This window comes from Gallus gallus, chromosome 11 (assembly GCF_016699485.2).
Source record: "Gallus gallus isolate bGalGal1 chromosome 11, bGalGal1.mat.broiler.GRCg7b, whole genome shotgun sequence".
In the NCBI taxonomy this organism is placed as follows: domain Eukaryota; kingdom Metazoa; phylum Chordata; class Aves; order Galliformes; family Phasianidae; genus Gallus; species Gallus gallus.
In genome coordinates, this window is record NC_052542.1 from 9,024,070 (window position 1) to 9,049,935 (window position 25,866).

A 25,866-nucleotide genomic window follows, 5' to 3' on the forward strand; every position below is an offset into this window, starting at 1 on the left:
AGTGAACCATCATGTATATTTAAATAATGGAATGAGATGCTCTTAAGGTCAATTGACAACAATAGGAAACTTCACTGAGAAACCTCCAGCTGCCACCATTTCCAGGATAATGAATCTAGAGAGGCATTCCTTAAAAAGTTCTGAAAAGCTAAAAGAGTAAAAATAATAAAAATAATAATAAAAATCAGCCAAACGTACATGCAGAAGCATCCGGAGAAGGAAGCTTTTCTTAGGGGATGTAGGCAGGGAATACCCATTAATTATTTCTTATTAATACTTCAAAATTCTGAGAGTCACACCAAAACACTGAGAAGAATTCAGCATTCTGAATCACACTGATTTACTCAGACACGTAAAGTTACATCCCAGCTCCCCAGATGCCAAAACTGAGGCCTCAAGAAAACCTTAAGAAATACATGCAATGAACTTTACCATCTCTAGCCCACATTTTCTCTACTTTTTCACAAACATTTTCTAAGAATTCCACAATAAATATTTTCATTGATTTTTATGAAATAATATTTAGATGTTGGTATACAGGTGATTTTTAGAGAAGATAAAGGAGAAGGACTCGGACAATGATTTCAGGAATCTTATTAGGCCGAAAAGGAAGAATGTTTCCAAACGGAAGAATTAGGATTATCCAAACAACGTCTTTCCAGGCCTTGCCATTCTAACGCTTGAAATCCTAACAGTGTCTCACCTCCTTGAAAAAGTGAGGGTCATCAGTAAGAGATAATAAAAGGAAGGACTTATTTCCCTGGTTAACCTGGTTAATATCCCTCAGTAACAATATTCTCCTTTTTTTTTTTTTTTTTTTTAAACTAAATTAAAGTTCTTCAATGGCCATAAGAAGTGCACCAATAAAGATAACTACCTGGTGCCTAATACCAATGACTTAACATCAGTTTAACCTTTTCCAGTGACTACTGGTAATTAGTACCAGAAGAAGCTGTTCTGTATATCAGTTCACCATAGCATTTCAAAACACCTTTTCTGTTTAACAAACATATCTGTTTCTCTTATGGTGTGCTGTAATATCTTTAATTGCAATGCCATTAATTTGTAGAAGTCATATTGTCCATCTGGGATTCTCCAACTGTGGAAGAATATTTGCAAAATTGGAGAACAGTGTTAACACCTTTCAGAATGTAAAATATGGGTTTAGTCTTCAATTAAAGCACCGCCAAACATTTCTTTCTTTCTGTCACAGGTCTTTTTAAGGTATAAAGTAGAATTTCTGCTGTGAGAAAAAATAGAACTAGAAAATAAGGACAAAGTCCATTAAAGTAAGTAAAACAGACTGGGGTCAGGGTGCGGAGAATGGTGGTGTAAACCAAACCTGTAGAGAATGAAAGCAGTTTCTAACAGTATATCATCACCATGACAGTTGCCTGTTGATGTTGGTTCAGTTGCTTACACTTGACACCATTTTGGTGAAATAATATAGTATTCCTTCCCACCATTAGCACTTCAAGCAATCACCTGAAAAGGGCCAAATTGTCAAGTAATGGTGCAGGGCAGTTAGTCATTCCAGAACAAACTAAGGCAGGTTTAAATCCTGCTGATGTCATCCTTGATTAATCACCAAACTCAACTGCAACTATTAGAAGGGTATATTACACAGTCTGGATGATGCTACAAAGGGTAGACTGGGATATAACTGACCATGACGGAAGATATACGACCCCTGGCAGGGACTGCAAGTATTGGGCACAAAGCAGGTAAATGAAAGAATGTCAGAGCTATGGAATCAGAGTCCTCAGAACCAGCACTGTGCTTCACACTTAGCTTGTCTAATTAGTAAAAATTAAGAGTCTAGGAAAAGGTAAGGTACACAGGAAGAAGGAAACGAGCATTACTGCACACTGGAGTTTAAAGAAATCTTGTGAGATGTTTGGTTCAGAACAGAGATCTTTGATATTCCTAAAAATTCCTTTCCATTAGGTGTTCCTCAAAGGGGTATATATCAGAAGATACCTGGAAAAACTTATACAGCTACAAAACTGATGACTACATTACTTTCTAGAAGAACAGGAGTTGCATCTGTTTACCTCTATGTCAGAATTTTTCTGAAAATATATTAGCATTTGTCTCATAAGACGTAAAGCTGAAAGCAATAACCAGAAAGCACCAACATTCATTCTATCCAAGAAGTTGGTTCTGAAAGCAAGCAACAACAGGAAAGAAAGAAAAGGAGGTGCTGTGCTAGTTATTAAGCAGCTTTATAAACCAAAACAGTACAGTCTACTTCAGGGAAAATGGTGATTGCTGCATTATTCAGAGAAAATTGCCGAGTTTTTCCACATTACAGAATCTGATATTATATATAGGGAAAAAAAAAAAAGAAGAAGAAAAAAAAAAGAGAGAGAGAAAACTGTGCTAATCCTAAAATCTGGAAGCCAAAGCTAAGGAATTTACTTTAAGTCACAGAATGTATAGTTATTAAATGACCTACAAACATTTTGTTTCATGAGTGAATGTTTAATCTAGCACAATACTGTTCCAAAGGAAACTGTTAATAGTAACATTTTGTAGCAGTTGTGTGCATGTCCCCACTGGACCTCTAAATGAAGTCTGAGCAAGGACTGTAAAGGTAGTAACCCTGCAGCTACAGCTATAATTATCAGGATTTAATGGTGTTTATGAATGACTTGCTATGAGTCAAAGGATAATAATACGTCTTATTAAAAATTTATTCCAAGTTATTTTTATAAAACTTTACTCATTTACATGTTACCAATGATTGTTTTTTTAAGCGAAACAATAGAACAACAAAGAATACTTAAGAGAGAAATCCTAGCACAAGGTCATTTTATGACAACTCAGTAAAAGCAAACAAACAACATGTGATACAGCAAATGAAAATGTAATCCTAAAAGTGAAATTGTTAAGTAAAAAAACAGCAAAGCACAAACCAAAAAGACAAAAGTTGAAGAGTCGGCCTCTGAAAAAAAGACTTTTAGTGCCATATAAACAATGCTAAAGTCTAGTTTGGAGTTCTATCCATACTTAGATGCTGTCTGATTCACTAAGATAAATGGCCAGAGATCTTCTTAGCCGGTAGAGGCTAAACACGATCCAACTGGCACTACAGCCAGATGGCACCTGTGAATGTTGGAACACGGCTATCAGATCAACCACAAACCTGAATAAGCTAATCTGGTTCAAGATGCATCAAATAATTCCCAGGAAGAAAACATTTCAAATGAAAGAAACACAGGGAATCTTTTTCTTTACAAACTTAATAGCAATAGCTAATCATCACCCCATTGCAATATACAAATAACATAAAGAAACTGCATCAATTCTAGGTCATAGGAAAAAGGAAGCGGGGAATCAAAATCCTCTTCCAAATTTTCTTCAGTTACCATTAGTGCTTTAGATCCAACACAGCCAACCTAGTCTGATATTTCCATACTCAATTCACTCTAAATTCTACTATCTAGCAAAATATTTAAAGCATTATATAAAATCCACTTACCTTAAGTAGTTAAGGACACTCTCTTCTAGAGAAAGCCTTCACATTGTGTTATTCTACCGTACATTAAGGAGAGACGGTGCTACATGAACATCAGGACACAGTCACAGAATCACACAATCATAGGGGTTGGAAGGCACCTCTGGAGATCACTGAAGTAGGTTTCCTACAGAAGGCTGCACGGGAAGGAGTCCAGGTGGGTTTTTGAACAAGTCCAAAGAAGGAGACCACAACCTCTCTAGGCAGCTTGTTCCAGTGTTCTCTCACCTTCAAAGCAAAGTTCTTCCTCATTTTGTATGGAACTTCCTATGTTCCAATTTTTGCCCATTGTCCCTCTCACTGCACACTGCTGAAAAGAGCCTGGACCCCGTATGTGTTGATAAGATATCTCTCAGTGTTCCCCAGGCTAAACAGTCCCTGGTTTCTCTGCTTTTTCTCAAAGGATAACCAAAAGATTCCTAGATTCTGAATATATATACTACTTATTTATTATCAATTTCTAAGCAAGTTAAAACTCAGAGGGAAATGAAATACATTGATTATTCAAAATACTCACAAATGTCTTTGACTTGCGTTTTACTTATGATTATCTTCCTAAGAAGCTGTTAGTGAAACTTTGAGAAGTCAATGTGGCTAGTTAAGACGCCTGGTGTGGTTTTGTTCTCTAATTGGACCATTCTGGCAACCAGTTCAATGCAAGTTTTGAGTGATTTTGCCTTTCTTAATGTTTTAGAGTTCACAGTGGGGCAGACAGACTTAGGAATCAGCATTACTTTAAAAAGGAACAGTGAGAAAGAAGTGAAAGAGAAAGAAGCAATGACCTAACACTCAAAAGTACACTAGTAAATATATGAACACCTGTTTTTATTTGATGAATATTTGAGTATTTATGGTTGAAACAATTTTAAGAAATGTTATCTGAAAGCAAATCTGTAAAAGAACACAAATGCACTCAAATAAAAAATAATCTTTGTACAAATGAATAATAAGAGATTTTTTCCTCAGTTCACTCAGTTCTGATCCTTAGCTAACCCTCAAAGATATGTTGTTGTAAAGGTTAATTAATTAAAGTGCACAGAGATGATTATTTGAGAGCTGCTAGGTAAGTGTAAAGTACTGTTACTATAGGTTAATATTTTGCTCTTAGGGTACAGCCATGTTTGACACCAAGGCACGCTACATTCTGAGATACATATTTTCAAAGATAGGGCGTTATTCCATCTTCACCAAAATAAATGGGATATTAAAGACCCACACAGACATAGATGTATAGAATAAAGCTATCTCCTAGCTATATTAGCATGTACCTCTGTCTCCATATAGCCAATCTGTCTTGCTTCTCATGCAAGCATTAGCCTTATTGTTATAATGTCAACTTCATTAGGTCACCAGTTATACACATCGGGATCTAGCCTGGGAATCTTCACTGTCACTGTGCTTTATAGGACTTACAACAGAGAATTTGTAAAAACATCAGAGTTCAAAAGTGGCAAGAACCCACTGGCTCTCATGGACAACATGCAAGTTCACAGGGACTCAACATTATGCACCACAGAACACCATAAGTGCATTTTACCCTAGAGAGAGCATATTTGAGCCACTTCTTCCAGATGACACTTTGTCACTGCCATCATGTTCAATCAGACTCCTGTTCATAGGACTTCAACAGCTTGCTAAGAGCTGTCTCATCTCTGCACAAGCACCTCGATCCCAGCTTGACCCACTCCACATTTATCTGACATGAGATATGACGCATGTCCAAGATGACAACTAAGAAGGCTGAAAAAAGCCTATGATCACTTCTTTCTCTCTGCCATGCTGCCACAGCTGCAGTTAGAAGCAACTATGCTATTTTCCTCATTACTGAAAACAGGAGGAGTTGTCCAAGGCCTCCTCACTGAAGCCCACAAGACTCTAGAATGTGCTCCTCATAATCCAAACTAGCCCTCATTTGGCGCCTCTTCAGAGATTCAGCAGAAGACTTTTTTGATTTTGAGTTTGATTAAGATTATTGAGAAGCAAAGCGATGAAGAACAATGGTGAGTGCCTCTGGAACTTCTAATGGTTTAATCTAAATGAATCGACCATGTAATTAAAATTTTCATGCTTTTAGAGACTTGGGCAGACACCTCTATTATTTTATATCTAAGCAAAGAAAGTTTAGAGCTGGATTTGAAATCAGAATTCTGCATTCAGGATTGTTTGGACTTGCTTCAGAACTACTTCACATGACAGAAGAAAACCACATGTGGAGTATAGCTATCGTAACAAGAATTTTCTTTTAACTACTATAACGAGAATCATGGACAAATTTTAACTGTAAAGTGGAATGTGTGAATGGTCAAAGCACGGGTCTTTTCCACTGTTTTAACTATTTCAACTGGTGCAGCACACAGAATTAAGTCCCCCTACTAAGTAAGATCTCATCGCTTTAAAGAAGATATGAAATGCACATCTCTTATCTTGCCTTTTTCTCAACTAAGTAAAAGAATGGATGTTCTCCTACTTACGTTTATTCTTCTCTACCTGCTTACCAGTTGAGGAGAGCATAAAGCATTGCAGGAGTACAGATGAGAACATATAGCCCTATGCTCCTTTATTTCTTTGTAGAATAAGTAGGTCTTGCAGCTACTACTTCTAAATTTTATCTGGGGCCAGTCACAGCTGAAGGAAACCCTGATTAGACATCAAGTCCCTTAAGGTGCCCCTCATCTGTCTCAAAGGCTGTTGTGTGTAACACAAACACAGACACACAACACTTCTAAAAGCAAGTGTCCTACCCTGTCCTTCTCACTGACAGCCAAAGAATTAAGGTTACTTTCCCCCAATTTTCACATTAAGTTTAGCCACAAATACCTGATAATGCATTTTTAATAATAAGGAGAATCAATCTGTAAATATTTCAAACTTCTTAAGAATTAATGTATGAGTGATAACAAAAATTGCTAGGGCCTGATGCTGATAGCAATTATGCATGTATTTAATGTATTCTTTTGGAAGTTCAATATGAATTGTTACAAGACATTGCATATTTTCTGTTCACAATCAAAGAAAACACTCAGAAACATGAGAAAAAATTAAGTAAAAAATAAAACAAAAGAAAAACATAGCCTAATCTGATGAAAAGGTACCTATTGCATTATTGTCTTGCAATGCAGACTGTGGGTCATCTCAGAGTTAATCTTACTCTTATGAAGGTACATATCCTTAGCTCTAGAGAAAGAATAAATTAAAGACTCTATTCATGAAAATGCTAGAGTAAGATTATATCTGAACAACAAAGATATTTTTAAAGCAATAAAATATTAAACAGATGCCAGTGTTTTCTTAGATACATAAATGGCCTGATATGGAAGACAGTCAGGTAATAGCTTTGAGCTGTGAATGTTTGCAACAAAATGTGAAGTCATATAAATCTCACTTGGATTGCATTGCATTACAAACTCAAAATGCAGAGCAGGCCTGCTGAAAGAGCTGCTAAAGTTCACAAATCTTTTCAGAAAGTCAGGGTTGAGTTGATGTAGGCTGATTTATAGACTTCATTTCAAATTATAAGAAAGTCCAATTTTTGAGGCTTATTGTTTAAAAGAAAACCTAAATTAACATTACAAATTTTCAGCAATTGTTCTCAGAACTGACTGATTCCTAACTGAAATCAAAGTATTCTAAGTTTTTTTTAAGGAAATTTAATAAAACAAAACTAACACATTTTGCACATTCTGGCAGAATTTCCAGAACAAGTTGTATGTAGTTATTAGTTGCATTCAATACATGTAGAAAGCAAGAACTGCAGCACTAGAAGTTCCAAAACTTAGACACCTGTAATCTGAATTTGCAGAGATATTAGAAAGGAAGAACATCACAACTCTTTCACATCTAATGTAAAAGTGGGGAAAGATGCAGACAGCAGGTTCACAACTGTCTATACTGAACTACAGGTGCAGTTTCCCCACAGAGTTTCGACATGATTCCACAACCCAGGGCATTTGCTCAGGTCTGGCCTCCTCACACCATGTCTGTGTGGAGTAAGCCACTAGAAAAAATGTCAGTGGGTTCAGATAAGTAGAAAAAAAAACACCTAAACATTGTTTGGACTGCTCAATGAGGACTTTTCACCCATACAATGCCAAAAAAAAGTTTCACACAATGCTCCAAGGCTTTACATATTCACACACTTGCTTAAGGATCGTGGCATAATTATTTTTTAGATTGCATGGTCCCTAAAATAGCTTGTCCCAGACTGCTTTTTTGCCTGTTTCAAAGTAATTGGGTACCTTTCTTTTAGAAAGCTGCACTAATAACCCCCTCAGGACTTCCTCATCCCTCTAATTTGTGAATGGAGGAGTAAAACAGATCTCTGTGAATAAAGATTTCTGAGAAAGAAAGAGATCTGCTTGGGAACCTATGTCTCCTTATTAAGTAACATGTAGCGGAAATGATTTTAGAGGACTGTTTAATTCCGCACTTAGGTGTTTCTCATTATCAGGCTCTCTAGCTCATGGATTAGTAGCAATTTTACTGTTCCAGAGATTTTGTCATTAACAACATCCCACCTCCAGCAACCTCTGTTAGTCAATAATAACAGCTTGTTTAAAAATAGCAGCATCAACTTGTTTGCACTGTTATTATCCGTGCATGGCTTATTTCCCCACAAGGCTCAGGGATGGAGCACAACCTGCCTTGCCTTGGCCTTCCCTTCTCTCACTCCCCGCCTTTTTGTAGAACATGTTTTCAGAGCAGCAGAAGGGACCAAAGCATCTTTAGCAAATACCGATCTGGTAATGTAATTGCAATGCTGCTACAGTCCTCAATAGTAAAATACAGCAAATGGGAGGAGCTGCATATTCATTCGTCAATACAGTGTTACCACACATTTTACTGAGGGGTGTCCCTTTGATGAAGATGTTGTGTAGCTTTCACCTCCACATAAATCTGAGTGATTAATTTAGCATTCAAAGTTGGAATAAGGAGATTCAGGCCAAATTCCAACCCAACCCTTCGGCATCATTTCTTCGCACTTCAGACTTAGGCTCAGCTATTCAATTTTATTATGAGATAGTTTTAAAAACAAACAGTTATGTGAGTGGTGGATTTTGTAGTGTTGTATCTTTCCTTTCTTACTAAGTCTTTACCCTGCAGCTTAACCACTAGCACATTCAGGTAAGTGCTCCTGTTTGTGAATACAGAAGGTGATTCAAAAGACATTGCTATGCAGCATAAAGACAATTCATTATGCTGGCCTTACTGTATCACATTCTGTAGATTAACATAAATAATTATTGTAATACCGCACTGCAATGCAACGGAATATGCTTAGAGCTAATTGAACACAAAATTAATATACTTTTTATATTTCCTCATGAATTACAGTTCTTCTGTTTAGTGACAGAAACCTAGAATTAAAGCACAAGAAACAATTAATGTTATAATTATGTGTTCCTAAACTTATATTCAAAAGCATTGGCAAATTATTGTCAGAATATTTGCATACAAGCCGAACAATTAAGTTGTCAGCTGATTCTATTTCTGCTTTTTTTTTTTTTTTTCCAACTTGCTGATTTTTTAAATCCATTTTGTTATCAGAGCCAGTCAGAACTTTCAACAGTATTGCGTTGTTTAATTTAAAATAGCATCAGTGGAGATGCACTACCTAAAGAAAGAAGAGAAACATATTGATATTTTGAGTATATTTCTCTTACTCTCTGGGTACCTGACAGTTCTAGGGAGTGAATTAATAGCATACATGGTAAAAAGAATGGTAGACTTACTGTCAGCTGAGAACTGCAGCAAAACCTTGATGCAGTTATGCTAGAGGTAGTATTTTGATCATGCTGCTATGCTGTAGTTTTCCCTAGCATGTAAACTAATAACTCCTGGGTCAATAAAAATATCATCAAAAGTTTTTTCTCTTTTTAAATATATGAAAAAGTTTGACCTAAAAGGGTAAATATGTTGATTCTTATAAACAGAAGGTGAATTTCCCAGCTCTAGAAAAAAAATTAATGGTACAGCTCATTTCACATGAAGAACCCTCTGAAAACAGTATCCTAATTTCCTGTACACACTGAGTGTCAAATTGAGATATGTCACACATGAAAATTCAAGCCCATTTCTGGCCTAGTTTACTTGTGCTCTGGCTCTGACACTGGGAGATTTTATGTCTGCAAGGGGAAAATATCGTAATTTAATTTCTGAAATCCACTGAAAAACATTTTATTTTTATTTTTTTTTACCTTGAATTAAGCAATCAGATCTTTGAAGAAGCTATACTTAGATTTTTTTTTAATTGACCCATTATTTTGCTTGCTTTCACTGCCAGAACCCCCTACTGCAAACAAGGATAAGGATGCTACCTGGACCTCATTTGATAAATAGTTTTAATTAAAATATTTTGTACCATAAGTATTTTAATGTTACAGACAAACCAAAGGTATGCAGTAATAAATTAAATTATACATTTAAATTAATCTATAAATATGCTATAAAATTGACAGGATATTTTTAAGATAGGGAATGAGACATAGATTGCTAATTATGACAATTAAATATCATGAGTAAAAATAAATGACAATCAATATCCTAGAACCATTTTGTAAAAAGAGAAAAAGGGAGGAAATATAATATCATTTAGATGTCTATAAAAGTGAAAAATTATTAGCAAGTTAGAGTTCTGATTTTTCTATTGTAATAAAATGATAAGCAGTAGAACATTATACCTCTCATCACTGCTAGTCATAAATACTGTACATATACTGTACTGGCACAATCCATTATGGGATTCTTCTATTTGGGTCTATTATGCTCAGGATAATAACATGTTTAATTTTTACTAATAAAATTTCCGTGTTTTTTGCTCACTCAGAGTCTCACCCAGAAGTCCTACTGAAGCTTTTTCTTTGCATCAGTGAATTTTTGATAGCTCCTTACTTTCAAAAGATAGCAACATTTAAATGCAAGTTGCACCAGTGTAGGAGTTACATACACACATGCAGGGCCCCAACCTCATAGACTCTTTCTCTGTATAAAAAAACACCAGGGCTTTTATCCTATTAGAGAGATACCTGAACTGAGCATTGCCCCCTGTGTCACAGGACACCTACCTGAAAATCTTTTAATAGCTACTTCTTCACATCGTAAGAATGTTAAGGCCAACTAAAAGATGCAGAGTTGCTTTGACTGCAGTGCTGTGTTAGGGGACAGCAAATGTGTAAATTGGGCATAACTCCATTAAATTACTGTCTCAAAATTGTTTTTATAATATTAACGTCATGCCAAAGATGTGAATTTGCAGACCACTTTCTTCACTACCATTTATCAAAATTGTAAAGGTATTTTCTTATCACTGATCTGGGCTAACATGCATTATTGTATTCATATTAAAAGTCTTCTCCATGTCTTTCAATCACGTATTTTCCTTCTAATTAAGGCATATTCACTTTTTTTGCTAATTAGGTATTCTTTGTTGCACAATGTTTGCTCTAATCTTTTGGAATTTCTCTCAATATCTAGTCATTGCCTTCATTACTGGCTCCCCTAGAATCCAACCAAAGCATGTTATTTTTTCTGCTAATTATATCCTCATTTACAGATTGTTGCCTTCTCTGATTGGCTCTTTAAACCAGTTGCTATGACTTCATTAGCAATGTCTTCTGACCCTGTTATTTCTTGTGACAGGATTTGCTCCACTTGTCCTGTAGCACTGTATCCCAGGGTCACTCCTCTCCCGGGTTGGAATAGTGTCAAACACAAAAGGTTTAGGGCAGAGAAAATCACTGCTGAAGTTGCTAATTACCACATGCAGCAACGGTACAAATTAATGCTTCTAGCAGTTTAGAAAAAAAAAAAAAAAAAAAAAAGAGTGTTTTAAAGGTGTCATTAACAGGTTAGTTTCATTTATAAATGTGCTTGAAAAAAAACACACAAAAAAACCATAACGTAGTGTGTTTTTGCTTTTGCAATCTCTCCATCAAATAAGTGCTTCTAAATCACGTGGGATTGCTTATCATGCTATATGGCAATAAAATTACTGTATAAAGCATTCTTCAGCCAGATTATTTTTACGAAGCAAATTTCTAAAGAGATTTTCCCACTTTAACTTGAATTTCAGAATCTCAATCTATGCTGTTATTTCTAACACGTCCAACAAAAATAGTGGTCTGCCTCAAAGCACAAAGAATTACATTTCCCAGATTTTTTTTTTTTTCTGAAAATATTTTAAGTGACTATAGAGGAACAGTATTATAAGAGAAAATTAAAGCATGTGAATGTGAAGCAAAGTACCAGGACTATGTTTATACAAAGCTAGATAAAGATATGAAATTACAATTTTCATGGGGTGCAAATGCATGTTGTGCTAGCTGTGTTCCCCACTTTCAGTCTCCTACAAATCTGAACAATTTATCACCAGACCCAGAGATCCACACATATAGTAGAGTTTAACACAAGTTAGTTAATATGAAAAACGCTGTATCTAGTTGTTTGCAAAATTACTTTTGTTGATTAAAAGGCTCTTCAGAACTTCCGGCTTGTGAAAGGGTTTTAAATTGTCTAATGCTGATTGTGATTGCTATGCAGAAAAAAGGCAATGCGAAGCAAACCATTATATCACTGAATCTTTGTTAAGCAGGCCTTGAAAGTGCTTGACAGCATAATTAATCTTGTGATATGAACAAAGAAACCAACTCAATAGTATTGAAGATGCTTATTAAAAATACTAAATACCTTTTTCCACTTAAAAACCTTTTGAAATACCGTGGAAAGTGCCATTACCTTTTTTGTTTTTGCAGTATTTTAGTCTAAAATTGATATGAGGAGGACACAGCATGAAGAAAAGAATAAACTGGACGACAATAAAAATTAGTTTGAAAAATAATGCTCCCTGATTTGGGGTGTCAGTTAAGCAACCTCCAAGCATTACAAAAGACCCTTGCACACACATGCATATACACTGTCTACTGCTGTTAGCTTCAGAAGTTATTTAAAATAATGGCCAGTTGTCAGTCATATTACACTTTCAAAGTAAACCATAATATAATGATTTATATTTAAATCAGTAACATCAATTTTAATTGTTGTTTCTGCCTTACACGGTGACTATATTGTATGATGCTATACCAGAGGAAACCATACATGTATGTTTCCCTGATAAAGTGGGATACGTTTGTGGTGAAGCTCTTCCCAAATATACTGAAAGACTCCATAGAAAGAGAGGGATAGTATGCTCTGACAGTGGCTGGAAGTGACTGTATGTGCAGCTTGTATCATATACGTTTGTGATATGCAGAAGGAATGAAACAAGCTTTTCAAATGAAAGCTCCTGACTTTCAGCAGAATGTTCAATTTCCTTTGAAAATCATAGAAAATTACAAACATGGAAACCAACATTTAGAAGGATACTGCACTTCTGATGTTCCTCAGTTCATTAAGAACTTGGTACTGTGGCAAATTTTAACATTATCTGTTTAAGGCCAATTTATCTATTTCATTCTGGGAAGGATAATTATTCAGCTAGGACTCAATCCTAAAATACGGTTAAAACTAGAAAAAAGCAGGCACTGTGCCAGTTATAGCCTAGCAAACCTGACACTTATAGACAGAAGGTGGAATAAGTGAAATGACTGCCCCCACTCACTGCCTGACTGGAAGTGTGCCTTGTATGCGCCGTGAGCTAGCTATGGAGTCAGTACAGGAATATCACAGCCTCGTGGAAGATGGCATCCCTGGATTTGGCCTCCATGACCCCTAGACCCCATGAAAGACGTTCTTGTTTTCTGTTAAGGTTAACTGTTCCGTATACCCAAACAAAAAACAGGGCAGAACAGGGCAGAAATATAATGGGGAAAAAAAAAACGACCCAACAATAAGTGGCAGCTCTGAACTTCAAGTGTATCATTTTAAACACTTTGTTAGTTACGTCTGCTCTTCTCCCTGCCAATCTAGTTTTAGTTTCCTGACTCCTCAGTGCTGCAAGAGCACTGTTCTCTGAGCTGTTAAGTTTCACCATGTTACGAAAAGAAACACACTACACAGCTCTGTGTTATGCAGAAGCCTCCGCACAGACAAATTCTCAACACTAACACTGTTTTAGACAGTACGATCTTTGGAAAGGGCACTGTCTTATGTTACACTGAAAGTTATACATACAGCCCTGCTTTTGATCAAGGGCTGCAGATCTTAGTTTAAACACAGCCTACCTACCTCCGTAGTCAGCAATCAGCAAAACGTGCATCAAGTCCATGAGCAGAAGTGTGCTGAATCACAGCCTTCCTTTAAACATTTCAAGTGTTGGTAGCTGCACTTCTCCCTGAAAATGCAAAGCTTATTGATTAAAATACAGGTTGAATTTTTGAGTAAACACACCGTACTTCACCTTACCTTCAAGGTGCTTAATGCTCACTAAAGATATTAAAAGCATACTGTGCTTCACTTTAGAAACTGAATCAACTCTGGGGTGGATTGTCTTCTCTCAGAGAAGACTTCCTGTGACATACGGCAATCTCACTGCACACAGACAGTGTAGGAGGTTCTGATGGCAATCGTTACTGCAATTAGTAAACCACACTATCATATTCATGTTTTACTTTATCGTTCTGGTTCTAAACATTGGACCTCTTCTTGAATCCTCTATGTACAGAACCCCCATTAATTAAAATCAAACAGCAAGAAATATATAAAAAATCAATGGCATAATATGACTCATGTTATTTAATTAATGGGTAATTCCTCGTACCAATATGCTGAGAAAGCTTGAACTTGAACTTTAGGATTAAAAAATTCACCATGTGAGAAAATTTGCTTTTTCCTAATCGCATTTCTCCCCAACAGATTTTAAATACACACTTAAAATCTGTCGACAATGTGTTCAAGTACATACAATCCCTAACACTGCAAGTAAGCTGCTGTTGCTATCCATACCAATGCTGATAATGGCACGAACAAAAAATACCTGGTGGCACAGACATCAGTGTTAGAATATACAAAACAGTATTTTCCCCGCTGTCGCTTCAGGTGATGACAAACGGCCCACCAGCTATAACTTTCTCCTCTCTGTCTTTTTCCAGTCATTCATTTGAAAATTACCACACAGGTATCATTTGTTGAGCAATGTTAAGTGTAGGAGCACACGGAGACAAAGTCTGTATTTCATAATAACTCAGCAATATGGATTTTGGCCTTAAGGGTACATTCATTCAAACAAGAGAATAGCGGTAAAAAGCCCATGAGCAAAATCCTGCAAGCTTACAAAAGGAGATGTTCATTCAGGGATGAATGCTTTATTTCAAGTTTAATAAATTTCATTCTCAAAGAATTGCCAACTCACACAAATTTGTCACTAATCTTGAAACTGGAGATCCTATTTTTCCTGCTCACACTGCTAGGAGAAGACAAATGGTTCCTCACCATCAGTTAAAGTGGTTTGCTCTCAGCTTTTCCTCAGCTTCATCAGTCGCTTCCTGCCTGTTCTCACTGCAAGCTGTAAAACATGCTGTATCTATATTGTCCTGACATAATAAAGGACAGCATGCTTCTATAGTTCATACTGTTTATCTACAGACCTCTGAAGCATCAGAAATGCTGGAAGCATCATTAGGGAGCCCTGTGACAGTTCAGGAACTCTTACACGCTATCTGAAAGGCTGCCAGGGGAACTCCAATTCCAAGGTTATCCAGTGCTTGGAAGACAGCAGGGTCTGGTTCACACAACACTTTCTGATGAGACATCCCTATACCCCAAGAAATGGGTATCATTTCAGCCATACATGGACAGGCAGTTTGCCAGGGACACATCTTTTCCCTAAGAAGAGCACCTGACCTTGCTCAGGTATCACCACAGGAACACGAAGAGAACAAAGACCTGGAAGTTGAGAACACAGCAAGCTCTCCGTGAGGTTGCTAAGAGGTCCCTGTTTCATTTTGTGGCTGACCTCTCCTGCTTGAGCACACCTGATGCAATCTGCTAAACAAAAATCTAAACACAATGATCATGCATCTTTACCTACTGACCTGCTTGTTCATGTCAGCATTCCCAGCACTACAGAGTCAAGGCAGATGACTGTGTGAACAGCAGATATCCCTGGCTAGGTAGAGTTCCTGCTGGACACTAAGCCTGGAAAAGGTGCTGCAAATATCAACTGAGGGCCCAAAGTTTGCGTTTTCCCTTGAATCTGCCTGTCGTAGGAAAAGACACAGTCCATGTTCCTTTGCAGATATCACCACTGCATTCTTTTGAAGGACCATTTGGATGAAGAACCCAGAAGTAGAAGTCCTCATCCACATGAGGGGCAGATAGGAACAATGGACCCCTACTATTTACCTTTAGTTTATATATAAAACTTGATTATATAGGTATATTTTCTGGTTCTTTGGAATTAGGAATATTTTCTGGTGCTTTGAAACAGAACATGACTACAATAGTTTGTATTAACATTTCTTGTCTCAAAGTTTTCTGCATTAAATGAAGGTCTTAAGAGGGTCAATGGATGTATTAAATCTGAACTGACTCTGAAGCGTTTCACATAACCTCTCAGTAAGAGAGGTTGTCTCTATGACAAGTCTGTGTCCAGTCTGCTCTGAACTCTGAAAAAGAAAGGGGGACTGACTGTCTGAAGATAGCAGTCACCTGTACACTTTGACTCAAGTAAGTTGGCTTCTATTATATATATCTGCTGGGTTGTATGCAAATATTTCTTGCTGTTTGTTGCCATATTTTTTTCTATTCTTACAATGGGGCAGGCAGTCCTTGGGATGTCATTAAATGCAGGACTACGTGATCATCAGAACACTCTCACTGCAAGGCCAATTGTTTATATTTGACAATTTTTTGTGCTTTACAACTAGTATCTCAAAGCCCATAGCTCCAATTTCCCTTTTTCCTCAAAATCTGATGTGCAAGGCAACCCAGGCATTCCCTGTTCCTGGCAAGAGGGACATGAGTGCACCTTGGTACAAGTTAATATCTTTCCACAGAAGAGAGAACACTTTTCAGACATGTCCTCTTACCCACTGGAAGCGAAGAGGGGGGAACCAATGAGATGAATTGCAGAATTAGAGAAGTCACAGGATGAGGGAAGAATAGAAAGCCTGGGTAAATCTTCCTCTGGTCAAGTCCTGACATCTGACAGAAATAGCTTGCTTTATTCGGTGCTTCAATGGTTACCCTTCTTGGACCTAAAGTTGCTGTTGTAGCACAACAAAACGAGGAAGTTTGGGTCAGGATGGCCAAGGTAGAATATAAATTTATGTTGTATGACTGCTTCTTGCAGTGAGAGCACATTTATCAGCACTGGAATCGTCCGGCCTGAATGATCAGGGCAGTGCCTTTAGGGTAATGCTCGTGGGAAACTGTTCAGAGGGAGAAAGAATGGCAGGAAAGATGGGGAGAAAGTTGTTTGAAAAACAAAGGTCAGATGGCTAAAAAGGCTGAGAGAGAGAAAATTAGTATTTTATGGATGGTTAAAACAACAGAGGTGTTTTATGATTATAGAGTTGGAGGATCGGGAATACCACCTAGGGGTGAGAACATAAGACAAAGGAATTCTGCTGAAAGCAAAAACAGGATCATAGCACATGGAAAATAGAGGCCACTTAGAAAAGAAAGATAAACATGCGTGGAAATTTGGCAGTGTTGTAAGAGAAAGAGATAAAATGAAAAGCAAGAAACTACTAACTCTGAAGATGACAAGTAGATTATATTACATCCTAACTTAAAGCCTATATTAAGAAGAGTTAGCAAAGATCCCTTCCAGGTCCACAGAAGGAAATTTTCTGTTTTCAGCTTGACTTCCCAAGGCATTGTGCCTTAAACTATCCAAATCCTTCCCTTTCTCCCAAATCACTTTTGGATTCATTACCCTATCTGACACAGCATAATTAGAGGTAATTATATCCCTGCAAGTTTCATGAAAATTAGCAGTATGGGAAAAGACCAATATAGAATCTCTACTGTATGCAAAGGCAGATATAATGCTACCTTGCATTTAGCAGAAGACATCCAGGCAGGCAGCACAATGTACTACTCCTGTCTGGTCACAACACCGCTATCTCCTTCTCAGTCATGGTGTGGTTATTGGAGAACATAAAGGATGCTGTCCTGGGAAGCCAGACTTCACTTTTCCATGAAAACATCTTGATGTTCTGTTTAAATCTGAATTCTTTAAAGTATATTATGATTTGAGAGCTCTACTTCAGATGCAAATAATAATGAGGTAGAGCTCTTTTGTTTGCATGCTAGAATTCTAATCATTCTGACTATCATTTCTAGCTTACTTTTGTAAACTAGAGATTATTCAAGTGAATTTACTATTGATATAAATAAATGAGAGTCAGAGAATATAATCTCAATGATCTACACGTATCCAAAGTTTGACAGGGAAAAAATTGACTAATTGCCATAAAAGCTCAATGTAACCATTTTAGAATTCAATATAACATTTTTTTTTCCTTAAAAATTAACTATTTGATCAATTATTTAGCACAACCTGGATAAAAAACCATCAAACTTTCAACATTCTCAACTTTTGTCCTATGCAATAAACAGTCTCACCAGTGTCTAAAAATGATTCATAAAACCTCAGCAAGCACAGAGAGGCATTCTTACATAAGAAAAAGAGCATAATTAATCGTACAAAAACATGAAAATATAGGAGATGCATTTTTGCTGCTCAAAATACAGCAATTGCAATTTCTAGTGACAATGTGTGTAGAGTTTGCAAAATATAAAAAGAAAAAAGAATTAAGAGATGTTTCGTGATCTCTATTATAAAGAATTATGTTTACATTGGAATATATTTAAGACATTGTTTAACAAATATCTTTATTTTCTTACTAAAACTACATTTTATCCACATGCAGATAAACGTTGGTCAAGTAGAATCTGAAATCAAGTTAAGAAATTCTCAAGCACTGTCTCTCAATATTTAGTAACACAGTCAATAAAAAAAGAAAGACAACTCCGCAGGAGGGCAACAAACCCAGACTTAACTATGACATGCTGTCTGTCTCATGCATAGACATACTGTGTTCAGACTTACTATAAGTAAAATGAACAGTATGGAATATGCATTGCAGATGGATCGCTTGCTGAGCAAAGCTTTCTGGCATTCACATAGAGAGGTAGGAGCCATTCACTATGGTTCAGATGTGAAAGAGAAAAATAAGAGAAAAAAAATATTTTGTACATCCATAATGCAAATTCTGATATCATCTGGCTTTTCTGGACAGCTCAGTTTTTAACAACGTCAATTAGTAAGGCATTTTAAGTGTGGAAGACAGTTATCCAAATTCACTGACATTTTCAAAAGACGGGCTCGTCAGTAATCAGTATTACAACACGAGGGCGCCCTGCTTGAGGCTCTACCTGGTTGGTGAACAGTCCAAGAGAAAACAAGAAGTTTACATCAGAGTTATCCATAGATCTCAGCAGTTAATAGATGATCTTCACAGGTAATGCTCTCTCATTTGAAATACATCTCCACTGGTAGAGCAACAGCTTGAGTTTGATGGATATTCTTATTGCATTCTGAGGTGTGAAGAAAAGGCCTGAACTGTGCATATGCTATAGAAGACAGTTTTCCCTAGTACTTCTGGTGGCTCATTGTAGCTGTTACTGCTTTGTTCACAACCTTTGCACTCCATGATGTCTCTTGAAAATACAGCATTTCTTTGACTGGTTGCTTTCAAATAAAGCGGTGTTTCTGCTCTGAGGATATTCTGTAATATGACATTTGACTCAGTTTTTCTACGACTCCCAGTCGTGTTCATTTTACATAAGTAACTGTGCATCCAGCCACGCAGCACAACCTAACACTCAAGCTGGTTCTTTTCCTCATCTTGTTGTTTTATGGCTATACCCTCAGCTAATTCCTGGGTTGCTCCAATGTAACTGCTTTTACATGCTTTTGCAAAAAAGGCAAAGAATGGATATAATCCATCTTGCCCTACCTTAGTTGTTTTGTATCTACACTAGGCAGAAATATAAATTAGTGAAAAATAATTTTCTTGATGAAACAAGCAGTTATTCATGAACACAAACATCTAGAGGGAAGGTCTGCTAACTAGCATTTATTTCACAGGTTGTAAAAAGTTATGTTTCACTTTAAAGTCAGAAAGAATCATGTAATCTCTAAGAAGGTCATTCATGAGTGAGAGACTGTCCCTTATACTGCAGGCAGGAATGACTGACAGCACCTTTGGCATTAAGGAATCTGAAAGCGACTTAAAGCAGAAACTATGAATGATACTTGACACAATCACATATCTACAAGGCAGATTTGATCTAAAATCCTCTAGAACATCTTTATCCTTCAATTTCAAGATTTTCCCTTATCAGATAGCATTTCTAAAACTAAAGAGAGAGAGAGAGAGAGAGAGAGAGAGGGAGAGAGAGAGAGAGAGAAAGAAGGAAAGAAAGCAAAAATCTAACCAGGATGATTATTTATCCTTACATGAATCTGCTGTCAAGAGATCATCCCACTTAGATAGCATGACAAATGCATCTTAGAATGAAGAGATTCCAGCAGGAGCTGGAAAGGACAGCTTGTACATTTCTGATGTGCTTTCCAACACAAGCAAAGTGAGTCTTTACTGTTCGAGACATGTAGTATTAGAATTTCTCAAAACCTAAACACGTTGATTTTAATTTTTTGGAACAAACAGATTTCCTTTTAGAGCTGTTCTACCTGCCCAGGATCTTGAGAGAAATCAAATAGTCAGTCTATTTTAACATCCTATTTGTGCCCTCTTAAAAGATGTTCTGCAGGAATAGAGAATAATTATTCCATTAGAAAGGCATTCACAGGAGAAATAATTTAATAAACAAGTCTGAAATACATGCAAGGTATAGTACATAATACAGATGCCCATTACTCAAATAGATAAATTGTTAATTTTTCTCAAATAAACATATTTTAAATTTAATGTTAAAGATTAAAGCGTTCAGTCCTTCAATCTCACTGAAGTCCCATCACCATCCAGCTTTTAGTGAACTTAATATTTCGTATCTATGGGACTCTGAATCTAGACTTGGTTATTTCAGCATCAGTATATTCCATGCCAAATGATATAAAACCTTCTTTGCCTCAGAGCTCAGTATTTTTTCCCTGGCTCTTACATATTTTGCATCTTTCCTCCTAACATTTAGGAGGAAAGCAAGAGAGAACCAGCTGCCTGACGTATCACTCAGTATAACTTTATAGATTATAATCATTCAGTTGAGCACACACCTGTATGTCTACCATACACAGCTCTTCTGGATGTTCTTATATTGCTTTACCATACAGCAGTTAAAGCAGCATAAACTAGATTGTCAAATATTTATCTTGAACAGGCTACATACTATCAGGTCAGCTGCATCCATGAATTCTATGCCCACAGTAAGAGTAATATCAGTTCTTATATACTGGCTAAAATGCTCTTAGTCAATGTCTGAACAGATGGCACTGCGTGTATAGACTCTTCATGGCTAACATTTCAAGCATAGTGCCTTGCCACTAATAAGACACTGGCACAGCTTTAGAAGAACATGATGTTCTGATGTATTTCAAAACAACATTTCCACTGTAAAAAAAAATACCAGTAAACAGATTTTGAGATGTCCAAAAAGAATATCAGCTGAACCAGAAGATCCAGCAGCAGCAGTATTGGATATTTCAGTCATCATACCCATGCAGTATTGGATATTTCAGTCATCATACCCATACGGAATTTAATTGTATTGTTTTGTCTTTTCAACTGGAGATAGAATTTCCTATTAAACTGCTGTTATAGCATTGACTACCCAGGTGTTCAGCTTTACTCTTTTGCTCTGAGAAAGCATGTGGCTTCAGACTTCTATTCTGAATTAACATTTCAGGAACCTACAAATGGATTGATGTTGTTGTGGTTATGCTAACAACCCCTGACACTTCACTTTGGAATGTAATACTAAAAACAGCAGTTGCCATTATTTTTCTTAGCTGATTGAAGAATGAGATATATTCCCAAGGATTTTTTTAAAATGCCAATTACAATTATTTTGCCATGTTAGACAGCATTTTAGAGCAGCATTCATCTGCCCAAATATAGATGAAGCTGTCTGCACCTGAGGTACTTGTGCAGGCTCCTTTTATAGTCAGTGGAGAGAAACAGGCACTTTTAGAGTGCAATTGATCTTCTCTTAAGATTGACAGCGACACTGTAGACATCTAAAGTTGGATGAGATTAATAGTGTCCCCAACATTTACTAAATTATGCAATATTCTATATAAATAGAAGACAAAGTCTCTTTCCTAAAGAGCTTTCATCTTCAGTCAATACATTTCCAGAACTGAGCATCTAAATTGCCTGTCTTTGTCAAGTGCTTCCCTTTGATGTTATTCCATAAGGTGCACTCTGGTTTTCCTGGACAACACACAGCACTCTTTAGAGAGCAGTACTTTCAGGACAGAGAATTGAAGAATTTAGAAAAAAAAACTTAGAATTGCTTTTCCAGAATTATGATAGGAAACTTTTCGGAAAGTTTGGGTTCAATTTCATTTGTTTGATTAAGAAATGAGTTGTATTTTGTCAAATTTTGAAGTCGAGTTTGAAAAGCAAGTACTGCAAAGTAGAGTAAGGAGTAATGTTTGTCTGCAACAGCCTACTCTTCCCACATATGCTGATTTTTCTGGAAAAAGCAAAGCGAAGTAGTGGTTCCTCCTCTTAGCTGCTCAGTGACAGGCATGCCTGTTCACAAGCACAGAGATACACGAGAACTAGAAACGTTACTTGTGCTATTTTCCAGTCCATGTAGAGAGCACTGAAGATGGTCAGAATCACCGCAAAACACAGGCTTGATGATAAACTGAAGGTGAATATTATCACTACTCTTTCTTTTGCTTATAAAATTAAAATTCAAGGAGTTGGCACAATCTGTCTTTTCTAAAGCAACAGACTTCTTTTTGAAGAGGATAAAAATTGCATCTACACTTACACCGAGCTCAATTAAAACATAGGAAGACTTTTTTTTGTTGCTTGCTTCACTGTAACCAAATGAAAAACAAGTTCTGAGTAATTGTAGCAATCCAACACGTCTAACAGTTTGTTTATAAGACAAAATGATATTTTATATATTACTATAACAGTAGATTGAGATATTAGAATGAAGCAAAAACTATACTTTGAAGTACTGCTAAATTAGGTATGGATCTGTGATATATTTATCTTAGATTTTAGCTGAAATACAACAAGCAATGTCCATATTTCTAGGCAGTGCCTGAATGACTACAGCAATTACAAGTAAGATCACTAAGATGTGAGAGGTGAAACTCATAGCGTTTCTTTATGAGATTAGAGACAGCCATCACTCTCTAGGTTCTGTAGCTCTGTTCTAAGAAAAAATTAAATCTAAAATTTTGCCTGCCTAATCTTAAGTGATCAAGTAAATTGAAACTCACTAGCCTAGAAAAAATTCATGCAATATCCTGATAAGGTTTCTACTGGTCAATTCCCATCACAAAATGAGGCAACATTCAAAATAACACCAGACACAAGCTGCCCTTTAAAAACTTTGCTCTCCTAGAAATGCCTTCAGGAGGTTTTTAAACAACTTTTGATTATTCCAAAAATTAAAACTTTGCACTCTGTAACTTTGCTGAACTGGTACATACTGAGACAATATGCTGTCTATTACAGTGGTGAAAGATATGTTCCCACACAAAAGCCTCTCTTTCTGATAGGCTTCTGATCCAGAATGGCAGCTTCCAGATGAGTTACCTACAGCACACTGAAGTCTATTCTTATAGACAGAGGAGTAACTTTGACCAGAAGCACACCAGGTTTGGCAAATCAGTTCAGGACATACCTAATTTGATGAGCTGGACCCTAGAAGAAGTTGAAAGTAAAGTATCCTACTGAATACAAGGTACCATAGCTAAAACACTCAATCTGATAATTAAAGTATCCATGGTAACAATGGCAGAGTAACATGCACTTATACTTCTCAGGTAAAATAGAGCAAAGCTCTGTTTTTTATAAAGAATTTTTCCTACCTCATATATCCTGTCAGTGGATAACTAGTCTAAATAGAACATTCTTCTTCAATACATATAATCTCTTCAGTGCATATTTAACTATTCAATTTTAGCTAACATACTATTTTTGCTAAAATATAAAGCAAAACAAGATCTCAGTCACAGCCACAAAATCTTTTTTAATGTATTCCTTGTGCTACTTCTGAATATTAATAAAAATTAATAATTAATTTTGCCTTTGGCATTGCAAGATATACTAGTTTTAATTAGTGTACTGTACTCCTATACAATTAAAAAATAATTGATGTCCACACTTATTGGCGGTCTCTGTGATCTCTTTTCCTGTTGTTGTCAACAAATGCCTCAAAAAACAAGTTCAAGAATGTTTTGCTGTCCACTTGATTTACACACCAAAAGTAACAGACAAATCTTTTATGATGAAACAGAACAGTTTTCTGTTTAAATTATACACAAGTATATTAACTAGAAAGAGAAAATTAAAAGCTGATGGCTCAAAGAAATAATGGAAAGACTATCAAAATGTTTAGTTTCCCAACAAATTTGCCTGGAACATATCAGTGGGTGACAGAGTATTTCAACTTAAAAGTAGTGGCCATCTTGTATTTGTTATATCAGTCCTATCTAGCATATAATTCTGATGTCCCTCTTGATCAGTTCCAGTTATTTAAATTCAGCATATCATGTTACTGTTTTCCTACATCATATTAATTGTACCGTGAACTACTTTATTATATAACACTAAAGTCGCTCTCATTCTGAAAAAATGAGTCAAAGAATTAAAGTATAAATCCCCACTGGAGGAAACAAAAGCACTTCCCTTCAATGTATTTGCATCAGAAATCTTCAATAAATAGCTTTCCTTATTACAACCACTAAAACAAAAATACTGAATCCCAGAGTGTAAATTCTCCAACAGTTATGAAACACACATACACACACAAAAAAAAATCATATGATAAAGAACAACTCAGACAAAGTACTCATTCTTTAACCCAGAAGTTCCTGCTTGTAGCTTGAATCTAGGTCAGAAAACGTACACAGAAGAGACATTCTGGAGCATGACAAAAAGCTAACTACAAATCGCTGAGCTTATTTTTTCACTGTCGTAGTACTACACACACCTCAGAGATTGTCACAGGACAAGGGTTAGATAAACAAGTAGACTAAACAGAAGAACAGGAAGGAATTAGACATCAATGGAATAAAAATGCACATTTTTTATTTCATCATCTAATCCGCATGCTTATAGAGTCATGAACATGAAAAATCAGCAAATCAGATATTTATGCAATTAATGCTGCTATCATGATTAATGATCTCAGTGGTCATTTTAACTAAAACTGGATAGTAAATCAAGTAACCTATTTAAATACATATCACTGAAGAACTGATATCATTACAAAGTACATTCTTATTTCTGAGGATTTTTCAAAGTTACTGCTCAACAACTTTTCTGGCAGTAAGCACAGAAGTCAATGGCTTGCCTCAATTAAAGTAGATTCAGCTGGCTTCCTTTTGTGCTTCAGACTGGTTGCAAGTCAGCCAGGAAAATCATTCTACAACTTCAGCTGCACTTTCAAAAGCAGACAGGTAGCCTATGGCTCCTGCCACTGTAACACAAGCACACACAGCTAACTTGTGGTAGGTGAACAGTTGGACTAGATGACTGCAGAGGTCTTTTCTAACCTTTATGATTCTAAGCATTGGATGATTCCTTCCAAAAGCAGTACAGATGCACACCTGTATGTGAAAAGACTGTAGGAGAAAGGCTAGGGTCAGTGTGAGTGGAGAATCAGTGGGAATGTCTGGGTGTGGAAGCACTAAAGAAGCAAACATCAGGAAAGAGTTTCTTCTGAAGGGCTCATATTAATCTACCGGGTTGGAAGGCCATCCAGACCTATGCTGCTCCACAAGGCACCCCGTTTGGAGACAAGGGACAGTGATGATCCCTGAAAACTCACAGAGGTGGGACAGGATGGGGACACTCAGCTCCAGAAGGTCTCATAAATGCCTATCCATAACCTGAACACTGTCACCAGACTACAAAGAACCACTTAGATGTGACAAACAAAACAACTGTAAGAACCAACTGCTATACACCCAAATCTTCAGACTTGCTCAAAGGTCTGAATGCCCCAGTATTCACAGAGAAACACCAGGAAGCTGCTCATTTTAAAACAGGGGTCTTCAAGAGATTTAAAGGAAAATCTGATTATTTAAATAAGCACACAAACAAACAAGAAAACAGTATAATCTACCAGACATATGCAGGCATCATACTCCAGGAATGACAGGAAGAGTAAGCTGCCACGTTGAGAAACATAAGCTTGAAGTGGCAGTTTTGCTGTGAGAAGGTACCATGCCAGAGCTGCAGCCTTCC

The 25,866-nt window shown here is 36.6% G+C and overlaps 1 long non-coding RNA gene across 3 annotated transcripts in view; it reads right to left on the bottom strand.

The window, feature by feature from the left end:
* The window catches only part of LOC112533279, a 182,280-nt gene that overhangs the window by 60,936 nt on the left and 95,478 nt on the right, over nt 1-25,866 (bottom strand). For all 3 annotated transcript variants that reach the window (XR_005863058.1, XR_005863057.1, XR_005863056.1), the window contains one exon: nt 13,679-13,784. This is a non-coding gene — a long non-coding RNA (uncharacterized LOC112533279). The remainder of the gene's footprint in view (nt 1-13,678; nt 13,785-25,866) is intronic.